The sequence below is a fragment of the Natrix helvetica genome, assembly GCF_964273705.1.
Source record: "Natrix helvetica genome assembly, chromosome: 11".
Taxonomy (NCBI): Eukaryota; Metazoa; Chordata; class Lepidosauria; order Squamata; family Natricidae; genus Natrix; species Natrix helvetica.
In genome coordinates, this window is record NC_138562.1 from 20,048,850 (window position 1) to 20,066,013 (window position 17,164).

The 17,164-nt window shown below is 43.8% G+C and overlaps 1 protein-coding gene across 3 annotated transcripts in view; it reads right to left on the reverse strand.

Moving 5' to 3' along the window:
* Window positions 1-17,164, reverse strand: part of FGF13 (fibroblast growth factor 13) — a 101,635-nt gene that overhangs the window by 62,748 nt on the left and 21,723 nt on the right. The gene's annotated exons all lie outside the window — the stretch shown is intronic.

Consider the following 17,164-nt stretch of genomic DNA (forward strand, 5'->3'; position numbering starts at 1 on the left):
CTGATTTACTTTGAGACGCTATTTGGATCCCTGACAAGAGTTTGTAGCTGAAAGTCTCCATTTCAAGGTAGTTTCCCAGCTCCCAAGAAAACAGCTGAGCTTTGATTCATGGGTTATGATTTGAGGACCAATAAACTCCCCAAAGTTGACGATTAAGTTTTGGTTGCCGCAATATGCCACAAAAGATGTTGAGACTCTAGAAAGAATGGGGAGAAGAGCAACAAAGAGGATGAGGGGACGGGAGGCTAAAACATATCAAGAACGGTTGCAGGAATTGGGCATGTCCAGTCTGACGAAAAGAAGGACATGGGGTGACATGATAGCAGTCTTCCGATATTTGAGGGGCTGCCACAGAGAAGAGGGGGTCAATCTGTTCTCCAAAGCACCTGCAAGCAGAACAAGAAGCAACGGATGGAAACCAATCAAAAGGAGATCCAATCTAGAACTAAGGGGAAATTCCATGATGGTGAGATCAATCAATCAGTACAGTGGTTCACCTTCAGAAGTTGTAGGTGGTCGAACACTGGAGGTGTTGAAATGGGTATAGGGTCTCCTGCTTGAGGAGGGGGTTGGACTAGAAGACCTCCAAGGACCCTCCCAACTTTGTTATTCTGTTACGTCTTTAGGAAGAAACAGAACGTAGCATAAATTATTGGTATGGATTCTATGGCTTGTATCGGTTGAGTAGTGTTAAGAAAACTAAGATCATGGTATCCGGCCTTCTCAATTCCTGGCAAATAGATTGGGAAGAAATGGAGGTAGTGACAGATGTTATTTTCCTGGGCTCCAAGATCACCACAGATGGGGACTGCAACCAACCTAGTTCTTGCCGCCAAAATTCATTTGTTACTTACTTAGATTTGAGGGAGAAATCTTATTCATTGTTCATTCTGATTGATGGTTCTCGTTACACTTCTACAACTGCCTTCACTGCCCTGCTTAATTATTGAATCACGATTTGATTTTAATAATGGTTTCGAAATGTTAAATTGCAATAGGATCCCTTTTATACCGTATGCAGCGCTAATCTAATGACTCGCTGAACATTGTTATTGTTTTTTTTTACAGTCTATCCATCTCTTCTATTTCTATTTCTTTTCTTTTTTAAAATAGCTTTTCAGACTTAGAAAATCTACAGCAACAGGAGAGGAAAAAGAAATAATCCATTATCTGATTGATCACACTGTAACTATGATTGGATCTCTCTGGTTTATTCTAGAATCACTAAAAGTAAAGATTCCCCTCGCACATATGTGCTAGTCGTTCCTGACTCTAAGGGGCGGTACTCATCTCCGTTTCAAAGCCGAAGAGCCAGCGCTGTCCGAAGACGTCTCTGTGGTCATGTGGCCGGCATGACTAAAGGCCAAAGGCGCATGGAACGCTGTTACCTTCCTAACAAAGGTCGTCCTTATTTTTCTACTTACATTTTTACGTCCTTTTGAACTGCTAGGTTGGCAAAAGCTGGAACAAGTAACTCCATTATGCAGCGCTAGGGATTCGAACCACCGAACTGCTGACCTTTCTGATTGGCAAGCTCAGCATCTTAGCCACTGATCCACCACATCCCTCCAAGATTCACTAAACCCACTCTCAATTTCGTTTTTTTTGAGATTTCAAAAACATGCTACAATTTCAGACAGAGTACAGATTCTCCTTCCTTCACTCCTTGCAAAAACCTCGTGAGTTCTTGGCTTAATATAGAGAATGAACAATATGAAGCAATTCTCTTTTTAGGCAAAGTAGTTGGAAGCCTGCACTTCCTGTCTCCGAGTTGGGATAGTTAATTGATTCCTTAATTTCTCCAGTCCTCCAATGGACAATAGACTGTATAATCTATTTTTAGGGTCTAGGTAAGCCAAGCTGGTGTTTAATAGATCCATTCAACCCTGCCAGGAAATTTCTATAAATTGCTCTGGAAAGTGCCAAGAGGCATCAGTCTTGCTTTGTCCTGGATGATAGCAGCATGGTGAACGGTCAAAAAAAGCCACCAGAGATGAACCAGAAAGGAGACCTATGAAAATAGCTGCTGATATTCATGAATTATGAGGGTATATTTCCCCGCCCCATGGCCCCCTGACATTCCATATAAGATGTAAGCAAGTCATGCGAATCTCCAAGGATGTTGGGGTACAATTTAAATTAAGCCAAAGGAGACCCAGTTGGAAAACTCAATAGGAGTTGAAGTCAACGTTATAAATGAGCAAGGAAGGGCTCCCTTACCCGTCCTGACATGAAAATAATCCCTGCAAGAATGACCTGGCTAGCTGAGATTAATCCAACCCAAGGACCTCAAAATTAAGAACAGCCTTCCTGCCTCTTCCTTGGGGCCTCAGGGATTCAGTGGGTTCAATGAAGATATTGGCAGACACATATTTAATAATATCTGTTATTAAAAGGCTATAATAATAAGAAAAAGGACACCAAAAGCATTGAGGATAATGATGATGTTATGTGGTGGCGCAGTGGTTAGAGTGCGGTACTGCAGGCTACCTCTGTTGACTGCCAGCTGCCTGCAATTTCACAGTTCAAATCTCAGCCTTCCATCCTTCCAAGGTGGGTAAAACCCCCACAACGCAAAAGGAGAACTGACATGAGAAAGAAGTTGGAGCTCTTTTGCAAGCCATGTGTGGGAATCATGTCAAGCATTTCTATTTATCTTCCTTGGAGCAAAATGCCAAGTGTCAATCAAGGCTTATGGCCCCACCTGCTGTAGACATAGCAATGTTGGGAAGGAGCTATTTATAGCGAATGAGTAAACCAGAAGCTCGGCTGGATGTTTGACCTGCCAGAAGCAGCAACAACTAGGTCGACATACGAGCACTGGAGAAATTTCTCCATCGATGTCTTTATGAAGAAAGAACACACTTGGTCATTGAAAGAACAAGGGTTAGTCTCGCCCCTGTATGTAGGAGGTGTCCAAAGGTGGAGTCAAATGCATTATTAATTCGGAGTTGTTACATCTCTAAGTCCAGACCCTCATGAATTCCACTGACTCTTATCTAGTCCAACCTGTCTTGACTGTCATCTCCATTTCAAAGCTGAAGAGCCAGCCCTGTCTGAAGACATCTCTGTGGTCATGTGGCCGGCGTGACTAAATGCCAAAGGTGCATGGAATGCTGTTACCTTCTCGCCAAAGGTGGTTCCTATTTTTTACATGCTTTTCAACAGCGAAGTTGGCAGAAGCTGGGACAAGGAACGGGAGCTCACTCCGTTACACGGTGCTAGGGATTCGAACCGCTGAACTGCTGACCTTTCTGATTGACAAGCTCAGCATCTTAGCCACTGAGCCACTTAAGCACGCTTTAATTTTTCCCATCTGGCTCCCGTGTATGCATGGGGAACAGAGAACAGAAACAATTTTTTTTCCGAAAGAAAAAAGGATTAAGGCTGAATCAATCAGGTCCCTTCAGAAAACGGTGCTTAAGAGGGACATAAAATGAAATCTAAGTGAAATATTTCAGAACCAAAGAGACTCAAGTGCTTCCAACCACCAACGCCCCGGGAATCAAGGATCGGGAAGCGACAGAGTAAGGAAAGGAAAAGCTCTCATATCTTCTGATTGATTGATTTCATGCCTGGATTGTAATGACGTTACTCAGAGTGGGAATGTCTTTAGGATGGCTTTAGGGTGGGGGGAAACCACAGCAAAATAACCGACACCAATGTTCCAATCTGTGAGGCCTCCAGCCATTTTTTCTTTTGGATCCCTGGCCTGCCACACTTTCTATTATCCTACTATGCATTTTCTACTGTGGGAAAATGGGGGGGGGGGATTGTACGGAGTTAGATGCAATGTAGCCATAACAACATTCTTTCAAGAAAGCTAAGGTCATCCTTTGTCTCTGCACCTCTGCACCTGACCAGAACTGGATGGGTGGAAGCTGCCAGCAAGGCAGTGGGAGATTGGACCATGCGATGGACTTGTGTGTGTGTGTGTGGGGGGGGGGGCAAGATCTTGAACTTTCAACTGGGTGGGGAAAACCAGGAAGCTTTCAGATTCGGGTTTTCCCAGATGTGCCAACGTGGCTCTCTTCATCAATTGGAACTTTGAGCAATACTTTGCCTTGGGCTCTGATTTGCTTTTGGATGCTATCTGGAACCACGACACAATCACTAATATTGAGAGGGAAATTAAAAAGCAGCTGACCTCATGTAGAAACTATTTAGCCCCAGATAAAGACATGTTCAGTCTCCTGCTGCTTCTTGTTCTACCCTCAGGTGCCTTGGAGAATAGCTTGACTCCCTCTTCTTTGTGGCAACCCCTGAGATATTGGAACAATGCTATCATGTCCCCCCTAGTCCTTCTTTTTCTTAAGCTAAACATACCCAGTTCCTGCAACCGTTCTTCATATGTTTTAGTCTCCAGTCCCCTAATCATCTTTGTTGCTCTTCTCTGCACTCTTTCTAGAGTCTCCACATCTTTTCTACATCGTGGCGACCAAAACAGTGACAACCATAAAGAGTGACACACACACCCCGTCCCCTCAAAGGACACTGCAAAAGTCATAAAAACATGGCGGTTGCAGAAATCTATTTCTCGACAACTTCCAGGAGTCTGGAAGAGCGGAAGGCGCAAAGACTTTCCGCTGAACCACACGAGGTTGATTAAAAGAGAAGCGTGTGAGGAGCTGAGAATAAATGAAAGGGAGCATTTCTGACGGAACAGATGGGTTAGTGTGTGTGTGTTTAGCAATATTAAGATCTTTGAAAGCTGCCTGTTTAAAAATTATTGGCCTCTCATTCTGCTTCTCTGTCAGAACAGTTGCCTTCAAAGGCAAACAGATTGAACAATTACAGAGCCACGCAGCTTTCTTGTCATCGTCGTGACAGGCGAGCCTCAATTTACGACCGGTGGTTTAGCAATAGTTTGTCATTAAGGGAAAAACAGGTAAAGGAATCCCTGCAGGTTTTATTCTTCTAGTCGTTGTTACAGGGAAGTCCTCAACATATAACCAGATTTGAGCCCAAATTTCTGTTGCTAAGTGAGATATTTGGGAAGTGAGTTTTTTCCCAGCATTTTACCATGGTTATTAAGTGAACCACGACAGTCGTTAAGATAGGAACGTGGCTGTTCAGTGAATCAGGCTTCCCCATTGACTTTTGCTTGGTCACAAAAAGGGACCCCAGGACACTGCGACCGTCGTAAATAGGAGTCTGGATTTTGATCATGCGACCATGGAGATACCCATGAAAACCGGCCCTAAGTTACTTTTCTCAGGGCCGTTGTAACTTGGAACTTAACACTTAACAGATTTCTCAGCAACGTACAAATTGGGCTCAGTTGTGGTCGTAAGTCGAGGACCGCCTGTATTTGATTATAGTGTTGGGCTCCTTGCAATCTTTCTCTTTCTCCAAGCCTTCTTCTTTGGAGTTTGGAATTTCAAACAGATGCCTAATTATCAAGGCAACTTTCCGGAGGTCTGGCCAGAAAGCGAGTGATAAACTTTGATGGATGGCATCAGCTTTAGCTAAGCCACAAATCATTTCCTCCTGAGGCTAAAGGCAGCCTGAGAATAGATTCAAGACAACCATTCCTTTCCTGAAGGTTGTTGGCTATTTGTCAGCCCCTGGAGAGGATCAACATTCTTGGAGCCTTAGTAGACAACCAGTTAAATATGAGGTAGCCGTGTGCTGCAGCAGCCAAAAAAGCCAATGCAATCCTCAGGACTAAATCCTAAGGACTAAATCTTAAGGATGCACTGGCTCAGTGGCTAAGACACTGAGCTTGTCGATCAGAAAGGTCAGCAATTCGAATCCCTAGCACCACATAACAAAGTGAGCTCCCATTACTTGTCCCAGCTTCTGCCAACCCAGCAGTTCGAAAGCACGTAAAAAGTGCCCCCTAGTGTCAGGAACGACTGGCACATATGTGTGAGGGGAACCAATCCTAAATTGCATTAACAGAGGGATGCAATTAAGTTCAAGTGAGGTACTAATACCACTCTATAAGGCTTTAGTAAGAACATACCTAGAATACTACATTCAGTTTTGATCACCACCCTATAAAAAAGATGTCGAGATTCTAAAAAAAAGTGCAGAGAAGAACCACCAGGATGATTAGAGGACTGGAGGCTAAACATATGAAGATAGGTTACAGGAACTGGCCCTGGCTAATCTAGTGAAGAGAAGGACCAGGGGAAACATGATAGCACTCTTCCAATGTTTGAGGGGCTGCCACAGAGAGGAGGGAGGGGGTCAAGCTATTTTCCAAGGCCAGACAAGGAATAATGGAAGGAAACTGATCCAGGAGAGATTCAACCTAGAAATAAGGAGGAATTTTCTGACAGTGAGAACTATCAACCCATGGAACGGAAGTTGCCTTCAGAAGTTGTGGGAGCTTCATCCCTGGAGGCTTTCAAGAAGAAATTGAACGGCCATCCGTCAGAAATGGTGTAGGGTCTCCTGCTTGGGCTGGGGAGTGTTGGATTAGATGACCTACAAGGTCCCTTCCAACTCTGTTAATCTGTAATCTGTATCTAATATTCCTTAAAAATTAGATTGAAAAGGTCAGGGAAGCCGTCCTAAAAAATGAAGATTGATGTAGCTGTGAGATTGGAGGCCAGTGTCTAAGAACCAGATGGTGGATTTTTGGTTTTACTTTTGAAAAAAACCTCTCCTGAAACTTGGAGGGTGGATGGGTGGGGAAAAGTCTGTTTTGGAGAAGAGCTATGGGCTCCAGGCAGAAGAAGCACGGGGTGTTTCTTTTTCTCCAATGATTTATTCCCGTAACCGTCTGTTTTTGTTCACACGGAGAAGTCTGTTTCTCTGCGCTCGGTTTTCAGCATCACAAATTTATCAACTTAGAATTTTGCTGCTGCTTTGTTCTATCCCATTTATCAATGGATCCCGAATAATGTTCCTAGTTTAGTGTTTAATTCAGACACTGTCCAGATGAAGGATCAGAACGCAAGGAAGCGTAAACTTGGATGCAGACTTCTAGTGGGAATTTCTACGTCTTGTTGAATCTCGAAATGGAGAGGGGGAAAAATGATCCCTCGTTGAAATACAAGTTAATGGGAAGAAACATTCATATCTTGTCTGTGTTTTATTTGCAAAAAGCAAACGATCACACACCCCTGCATCCCGCAAATGTGTGTTAAAAGGACGGGAAGATCGTATATCTAAAGATGAGGGATGTCAGGATCAGATTCAAAGCCGTTCACATTTCAGTTCTATTTCGGTCTAGGACGGTACTGTAAATAAACAAGCTTTGAAACTTTAAAAGAATCGCCTTGACTTGTATTCCTCAAATGATTCAGTTTAATCCAGCACATAAGTTCATTTGTGTGTGTGTGTGTGTGTGTGTGTGTGTGAATGAGAGTGAGAGAGAGAGACAGAGACAGAGACAGACAGAAAGAGAGAGAAGGAGAGGAGAGAGGAAGAGAGAGAGACAGAGAGAGAGAGAGAAGAAGAGGAGAGGAGGGAGGGAGGGAGGGAGGGAGGGAGGGAGAGAGAGAGAGAGAGAGAGAGAGAGAGAGAGAGAGAGAGGGAGAGAGAGAAATGCATGCTCAGAAGACCACAGTAATGTTCAATCAATTTGAAGGTATCTGATTTGATCTGAACTAGCAGAAAATTGATCAGGTGCAGAGATTTTGTTGAATCGCCTTTGAACGGAAACCTTCTTTTTGAATGGTTCCCACAACTGGCCTTTCCTTGGGAAAGAACTTCATGCTTTTCGTACGGAGCACAGCTTGTCCTGTTTACATCGCAAGTGCAAATTCTTTGCGCAACTCCCTGCCATGTTTTCAAGACTGCCGCTCATAAACACCCCTCAGTCCCTGGAAACACCAGCTGACCCTTCACTCCACACTTGTCCCCTGGTGGTAGCTGACCCTGACAGCCACTGGATGCAGCCTAAGCCCACTTCAGTGCATATCACTTCTCCCAGATTTGCTCTCCCCTGAGGAAGACAGAAAGGAAGAAAGAAAGGAAGACAGAAAGAGGAAGGAAGGAAGGAAGGAAGGAAGGAAGGAAGGAAGGAAGGAAGGAAGGAAGGAAGGAAGGAGGGAGCGTGGAGCCTGAAGACGTAAGGAGATTGATGGAAGAAAAAGAAAGAAAGGAAGGAAGGAAGGAAGAGGAAGGAAGGAAGAAAAGAAGGAAGGAAGGAGTGGAGCCTGAAGACATAAGGAGATGGATGGAAGAAAAAGAAAGAAAGAAAGAAAGAAAGAAAGAAAGAAAGAAAGAAAGAAAGAAAGAAAAGGGAAGGAAGGAAGCGTGGGAGGGTGGGAGGAAGGAAGAAAGGAAGAAAGGAAGAAAGGAGGAAAGACAGAAAGGATGGGAGGGTGGGAGGAAGGAAGGAAAGAAGGAAGGAGAGGAGCCATGCACAGCCCTTCTGAGTGCCGTTTCCGCTGGCAGAGGCACCGTGGCCCAGTCCTCTGCTGTTTCCAGGGCCCTGTCGTGGGCCAGAACTAAGCATCCACTGGGCCGGATCCGGCCCCCGGGCCTTGAGTTTGACACCCCTGCTTTAGATCAGAGTCATAAGCAGCTTGCAGACGTCAGATAGCTTCAATGACTTTGGACAAAAGGAAGTAAGTTTTAAGGGAAGGCTAACCACTTGTCTTTTTGAAAGGTATTTTTTAGCATTGTTTTGGGGGAGAAAGGGAGGGAAAAAGAGAAGATGGAGATTCTCCAGGTCATGCTTGTTGAAAGATGCTTTTCTCAAAAGGCAACTGGGCTTTGTTTTTCCTTGAAGGCATTTTGCTTCTCACCCAAGAAGCTTCTTCAGTTCTGAACTGGATGGTGGAGAATGGAAGGACGTATATTCCTTTCAGCAGTTCGAAGAAGGTTCCACACCCATTTGTTCTATTCGTGCCATCCTGAAAGTACAGATGGAGTGGCCTCCATGATTCTCAGAGAGAGTACTAACCTCCAGAGGACTGTAAAGGAATATAAATCCTTCCATTCGCCACCATTTAGTCAGAACTGAAGAAGCTTCTTGGATGAGAAGTGAAACATCTTCAGGTAAAAATAAAGCCCAGTTGCCTTTTGAAAAAAAAAACACATTTGGGGCAAAAAGGGTTCCTTTTTCTGCTGCTTTCAGAAGATGGGAGAGTCAGGTCCACCCCAACATATGAAGAGAGGGCGATTCGGAAGGGCGATTCTGCTTCAGAAGCCCAAGGTTCCTGTAAAGGCAGAACTACTAACTGTTTTTTGTGACAAGGAGAGTCTGTGTAGCAACCTCACAGATGTCTTACCTTGTCATATTCCCTATTCTTTTATCCCCATGAAGTAAAAATAAAATTTAGGCTTCGCAGGCCTATCATGGTCCTTTCTGCATATTCAGGAGGAAAAGAAAAAAAGGTCTTCATGGAATTTGACACATCAAGGATTAAATTGGGACGTTGCTCTGAATAAAGTGCATTTTGAATTGCCTGGTGCAGATGGAGGAGGAGGAAGAAGAGGAGAAGAGGAAGAAGAGGAAGGGGAGGAGGGGGAGGAGAAGAGGGGAAGGAAGAGAAGCGGACAAGGAGGAGGGGGAGGAGGAAGAAGAGGAGAAGAAGAGGAGAGGAGGAGGGGATGAGGAGAAGGAGGAAGAGGGGATGAGAACAAAGAGGAGGAGGAGAAGAGGAGGAGGAGAAAAGGGGGGAGGGGATGAGAAGAGGAGGGGAGGAGGAGAAGAGGAGGACTGTGGGATGCTCGGCGCTCTCTGAACTTGATTGTTTTCTTGCAGACATTTCATGACCCAACTAGGGAACTTCATCAGTGCTGGAAGGGATGGAGATTTGTGGAGTGGAGGAGGAGGAGGAAGAATGCAGAAAGGAGTGCAGATTTTAGTGCGTCACTAAGTCCCAATGAAAGCAAACACAAGCACAAGCCCTCGACCTACAACTGTTCCAAGTTAAAACAACTCCAAAAATGTAACCGATAAGGAATCCCCAGGAACTAGCTGTGAAAAAAAAGCTAGTCCCTACTGGCAGAATGGAACAACTGGTTTTAGTTCAGCCTCACATCCACGACTGGTGCGTGCCCACTCCACCATGTGAGCCCACCCCATGGGTCCTTTTGAAGGGCCCAGGAAAAGAATCCCAGTTCTTAGGAGGCATTTCATACTTGGCAAAGCTGCAGGGATTCCCAGATGGGCGACGGGAAGCACATTCCGATGCGATTTACGGCTTAGGTTTTCGGAGGTTCGTGTTAAGACAGGCTTGAACAAAAGGCTTTGAGTGATGCAAATAGAACTGCGGGATTAAGGTATCACCCGTTCTTTGAGTATCTTTCCTCCCCAACCTCTGATTATTATCGTTTTTTGTTTTAAAAAAGTTGCTAACAGCTTCATCGTTTCTCGATTTTGGGGACGGCATCTTCGCTTTTTCAAATTTGGCCTTTCTCCTGTTCCGAGCGTCTGACAACCTTTCAATTCTTTGGATCGCTCCGGCAATCGGGAAGACATCTGCCTTGGCAGAATAAAACATCCAATGAAGTGACAGCTGATGACAGACAGGCGTGTCTACTAAAATGTACTTTCCCGTTCTCTTTAGGCTGTGAAGGCCTGATCCTAGAAAATCAGTTCACCGTCCTATGTGGCCCCGCTTATAACTTCATCTTAAAATGAATTTCTGAATCATGGAATCATGGTGCAGGGGGTTGGACTAGAAGACCTCCAAGGTCCCTTCCAGCTGTTCTCTTCTCTTCTTTTCTGCATTCTCTTCTCTTCTCTTCTCTTCTCTTCTCTTCTCTTCTCTTCTCTTCTATTCTATTCCATTCCATTCTATATGCCTATTCTATTCTATATACTTATTCTATTCTATTCTGCATTCTATTCTATTCTATTCTATTCTATTCTATTCTATTCTATTCGCTTCTTTTATTCTATATATTTATTCGATTCTATTCTGTATTCTATTCTATTCTATTCTATTCTATTCTATTCTATTCTATTCTATTCTATATGCTTATCCTATCCTATCCTATCCCACCCTTACCAACCAGCAGATACTGGATTTTATCCTATGCAGATAACAATCTGGCAATTCAATATTTTGAGCCACTCAATTGAAGATCATTTTAAAAGAGAATTTCCTTTCTTCTTTTTTCAAAGCACACTGAAAGCACGGACTCTCTATTTCCCACGAAAAAGCAGGCCATTGTTCAACAAGGCAATTACAAATAAACCTTACATTTTTAAATTATCATTTACTGGCTATATTTAATCTTATCGCTGGAAGCAGCTAGCTGGGACTTGTGTTTTACAGCAGCTGCCTTGTGTTATACACAGAAAAGAGAGCAAGCGGGTACGAGGCACCCATCTCTCATTTATTTATTGCTATTTCCACTTATCTCCAGGCTTACAGCATATTATGTGCATTGAATTCAACCAGGAAGGTATCAGATTGCAAGGAGAAGATCACAGAAGCCAGCCACTTCTGCGAGGAGTGTGAATTATACTCTCTTCTGTTTGCCATATCGGCTTTTAGAAGGACTCAGAAAGGAATCTCGAAAAGATCCCTGTGATGATTTATACAAAGTGTGTTTTGCTCCCAGAATCCATTGTACAAATAGAAAAGGAAGAGGAGGAGAGGACAAGGAAGAGAAGGAAAAGGAGGAGGGGGAAAGGAGGAAGAGGGGGGGAGGAGGAGAAGAAAAAGAAGAAGAGAAGGAGAAGGAAGAGGAAGAGAGGAGAAGGAAGAAAGGATGACAAGGAGGGGAAGGAAAAGGAGGAGGGGGAAAGGAAGAGGAGTGGGAGGAGAAGGAGAAGAAGAAGAAAGAGAGGAGAAGGAGAAGGAAGAGGAGGAGAGGAGGAGGGGGAAAGGAGGAGAAAGGGAAAGAAAAGGAGAAGGAAGAGGAGGAGGAGGAGGGGAGGAAAAGGAGGAGGAGGAGGAGGAGAAGTCATTTCTTAACCTATTCAAACAAATATTTCTCTACACCCAAGATCAGATATGTTTTGGTGAGGCCAAGCTGCTCAATCTGAGAGATATGGCTTCTGCCCATTTTTTAAAAAGTGGAATAGACTGGCCATCTATCAGCCCATCATGCCTGAAAATATAGATGGCATTAGAAAGCAGCTGTCCCAAAAAGTAGCAAAGAAATACTGTAGCGTCTTCCCAGCCTGGAAAGACTGTTTTCATTTCCCATTTCAGCGCAAGCCGCCTGGTCATAATATTAATTTCTGTCAGAGGCTTAACCAAGCAATTACTGTATCGCATCCACTTTCGACTGCCTTCTAAAGGAATTACAGTTCTTCAGATGCTGTCCTCCGACTCCTGTCAAAACGGAAATAGCTGCAAATAATCCTTTTGCTAAACTGAGGGATGGAAACAATCCTTTCCATCACAGGACCAGATTCTCAGAAAAAGCAAAACAGAAACATCTCAAGAACCTGAGCTCCAACTCCCAATGTGACGCACGAAAGAAATGAGCAAAGGGCACACCTTGACCTGGTTGTCCCTGAAGACACTTCCGAGTCTGAAAATCTAAGCGAGGAAACCTGTACTGAAAGAAATTCCACTTGCCAAAGGAAATTACCAACCCTCTTTTCTTCCTCCACATAATAGCCAAGGAAATTGCGAGGGAAGAGCGGTTGTTCAACCTTCGGTGAAGCCCTTGTCCGAAGAGAAATATATCCATTGGAAAGTTGCAGGTAATAAGGCCTAGGACTGGGCTTGCAGGCCTCACTGAACCAAAGTTTTAAACTACCCTGTTTTCCCGAAAATAAGATGCTCTTCCCTTCCCACCAAAGGTGGTCCCTATTTTTCCACTTGTATTTTTTACGTGCTTTTGAACTGCTAGGTTGGCATAAGCTGGGACAAGTAACAGGAGCTCACTACGTTATGCTGCCCTAGGGATTCAAAACTGCCGACCTTTCTGATTGACAAGCTCAGTGTCTTAGCCACTGAGCCACCACATCCCTTACTATTGAAGAAAAAACTCAACTTTTATTCCTGGGACGAAGGAGGAAACTCACTCCTCCCCAGATGGCCTCGGATGCTTCTTAAATTCTCCCGAAATAAAGTTGGAATTGCAGTTCCATATTGAAGCTATTTCTGGGCTCCCCTTTCCCGTTGATTATCGTAACGACAGGCTGCGGCTCGCTCTTTATAATAACTGTGGGCAGATGCCATTCTATTTTTGTCTAATAATTTTTAACTTTTGTTTGGAAGGATGGCGTTTCTCTTTCGCATTTGCCAAAAGCTGCCTCTTTTCTGTCTCGTCCCCATCCTGCTGGTGCTGAACACGCTTTCCCCGTTCAATTTTCAAAGCTCAGTCGGGGCGTCCCTAGCCTCACTAAAAGTGGGCAATCCCTCTCCGATTCCATTACTGGTTTATTAGACCCACTGCAAATGTCAGGCTGGAATTAAGAGCAAGAGATAATTGGACAAAGTTAGGTTTAGAGAACAGGGAGAGCAATTCTGATTTCCTCTGCCTTCCGTGAAGAAGAGAGATTCACGACCCCTCCTCAGGCTTTACTCTCAGGCTCTCCATATATGCTGGAATACAACCACACTACTCTCATTCGTAGCAGTATATAGAACCAAAGAGAGCCTGTTTTTTAACTTTTGTTTGGAAGGATGGCGTTTCTCTTTCGCATTTGCCAAAAGCTGCCTCTTTTCTGTCTCGTCCCCATCCTGCTGGTGCTGAACACGCTTTTCCCGTTCAATTTTCAAAGCTCAGTCGGGGCCGAGGGCTTTTCACACCCGCTGAACCCAAACGATTTACACTCTTGCTGTACTGCATGGCAAGACAGGAGAATGACTTAATCCTGGGGACTCCACTGTACAAGTAACAGAGCATGGGATGAAGCGAAAAGGGGAAGGAAAGCCAGAGAGAGAGAGAGAGAAGCAAGAGCTCCAACAGGAAATGCTGACCAGTTCCATTCAAACAGGATGAATGTGTGAACCGTCAATGTGAAAATATATGCAAAACTCTTTTGAGTGCTTCTGTATTGGAGACAAATTCCTTGTGTCTATACATGCCACACTTGGCCAAAGTATTCTGTTCTGTTCCATACCATACTATTTCATTCCATATTCTATATTCTCTTCTACATTCTCTACCTACATTACCCTACCCTACCCTACCCTACCTTCTATTCCTATTCCTATTCTATTAATTTTCTATTCCCATTCCTATTCCATTCCATTCCCAGGAGTTCCTTCCACAGCCTCATCGCAATTTAATCCTTACATCGGTCTAGCCACTCTATGCATCTCATGAGTCTCCAAGGGAAACTGAGCCAGTTGGCTGAGAGGAAGGCCAAGCAAGAGCTTGCTGACGTACAATGGATGCTCTCTGTTATGGTCCTTTATTGCACACCTTAATATCTCGATACAATATTTCATCCCTTCGGTTTAGAAGGTACAATTTCATTTTTTTTCATGTTGCAAAAAAAACCATCAGAGAAGCTTTTTAGTAACAATCAATATTTGGCCTTCTTTGGCCATTATTTCAAATGGTATTTTCTCATATTTTAGTCATCTGCTCAATATAACCTTGGAGTTGTGCCCAAAGACATTGTCACTGCTTGGGCCTTTCCAAAAATAAAATTAATCATGAAGAAATGGCTTTATATATACATACATACATATGAGAAAACTTACATCTGTGACAAAAGAACTATCATAAAGAAATATTTATGGACGCTTTGCATCCTGGACATAAATTGTTTCAACTCCTACCCTCAAAATGACGCTGTAGAGCACTGCACACCAAGACAACTAGAGACAAGAACAGTTTTTCCCCTGAACACCATCACTCTGCTAAAAAATGCATTCCCACAACACTGTCAAACTATTTACTAAGTCTGCATTGCTATTTCTATTAGTCTTCTCATTGTTCCTATCACCCATCTCCTCTCACTTATGACTGTACGACTGTAACTTTGTTGCTTGTATCCTCATGAACTATATTGATTGTTTTCTGATTGCTTATTTGTACCCTATGACTATCATTAAGTGTTGTACCTTATGATTCTTGATGAATGTGTCTTTTCTTTTACGGACACTGAGAGCTTCTGCACCGGAGACAAATTCCTTGTGTGCCCAATCACTCTTGGCCAATAAAGAATTCCATTCCATTCCACTATTCTATTCTATTCTATTCTATTCTATTCTATTCTATTCTATTCTATTCTATTCTATTCCACTCCACTCCACTCCACTCCACTCCACTCTACTCAACTCTACTCTATTATATTCCTTATTCTATTCCTTATTCTATTCCATCCCATCCCATCCTATCCTATTCTAATTAGTGAGTAGTACCCATCGCTTATTAAACAAACCAAGGAAATTCAACTCACCTGTTTAAGCCATGCCCATTTCAATTGAAAACACACTTTTAATGTCTGCGGTCTTTTTTATATGATACTGAAAAGGGTCATATTGGACCACCATTTGAAAAGATAAAAACCAGGATTCAGATCCGGTGGTGTCTCTTTTTCATATCGAAGTGGTTGAGGGAGCAGAACTTGACTTGAGCCAACTAGAATCCTTGCACGTATTTTGTTGGTCACAAACTTTCCAGTTTTTCTTCTCCATACGTTGTTTCTACACCCAAAGGAAAGAAAGAGGGACCAAGCTATCTATCTCCTTTCCCTTTTTTCTTTTCTAACTGACTGTGATGCCCAGGGAATTGCCATGAAGGTTTGGGGAAGCTGGGCGATGAGATTTCTTGCGAGAGATGGATTGCAGCTTTGCTGGACCGACTTACGTTAGGAAAGACGAATCTAGCATTTCTTTTAATCATTTAACAATTGTGTTTTTTAAAAAGCCGGCGTTCTTCCCTGTAATTAGGATATTTAAGCCGTGGCAAGCTTTGCGGTGGGAAGAAACCCCTTCATCGTCAACTCTGCCGCGCAAAGCACAATGTCAACCCAAACAGCCAAGCTTTGGGTTAATTGCTCCTTTCATGAGCAAAGATCAACACAGAAGGCCTGTTAACCCCACTTTGTAGAGGGAGAGCCAGGAGCTGGCAAGGGATATAAAAATCACCTGGCTGATTTGCCTCCAGAGGTTGTTTGTTTGTTGGTTGGTTTGTATTATTTTTTATAAATAACTCAAGGAGGAAAAGCTGTCCCAACATCTCTTCCTCCTCCTGTTTTCCTCCCCAATGACCCTGGGAGGTAGGTTGGGCTGAGAGAGAGGGGGACTGGACCCATGTCACCCAGTTGGCTTTGGTGGCTAAGGCAGAACTAGAACTCCCCGTATCCTGGTGATTGGCCCATAGTCACCCAGCTGACTTTCATACCTAAGGTGGAACTAGAACTCCCAGTCTCCTGGTGATTGGCCCATAGTCACCCAGTTGGCTTTCATACCTAAGGCGGAACTAGAACTCCCAGTCTCCTGGTGATTGGCCCATAGTCACCCAGCTGGCTTTCATACCTAAGGCAGAACTAGTGATGACATCAGACGTCACCTGATGATTGGCCTAAAGCCAACCAACCCATTTTCATGCCTGTAGTAGAACTAGAATTCACAGTCTTTTGGTGTTTGGCTCGGAGTCACCTAGCTGGCTTGCATACCTAAAGTGGAACTAGAACTCACTGTAACCTGGTGATTGGCCTAAAGTCAACCAGCCCATTGTCACGCCTCTGGTGGAACTAGAGCTCACTGTCTCCTGATGGTTGACCCAACGTCGGGATTTGGGTTTGGTTAGTCTAGAGAAAAGAAGGACTAGGAGTGACATAATTTCAGTCTTTGAGGGGGCAAAGAAGAGGGTGGTGGTGGGGTATCAACCTATTTTCCAAAGCACCAGAAGGCAGGATGAGAAACAACGGATGGAAAGTCGTCAAGGAGAGAAGCCAGGAACCCAGTCTTCTCTTCCATCCCGAGTAAGTTTCTCCAGCCTTCCGAGAATCAGGGATAAACGACAACTACTGTATAATATTATTGGAAAAACACTGACTTCAATTATCGGACATTTGTCTAAGCTTTGCTGCAATGCTGTCGCTCCCCGTGGAGGATCAGAATGAAAATTTGCCAAAACAATTCTGCAGGTTGTCCCCAAACTGCCAACTTTTTGCACTGCTAGCAGTTACAAAGAAAACAACTGCAGGTTAAGTCCAGCTTCTTCAGCCAGAAGATCCCCAGCTCCCCTGTCTGAGGCTGGTCTTTCCATGGGGCCATGAAAACCTTTCCAAAGGGAAGTTTTGCAATGCATCAAAGCTTCTGCAAGACGGCCAGGATCAGATCACAAAGGAGCCTGGAGATCAAGAAGAACTTCGTTTGAA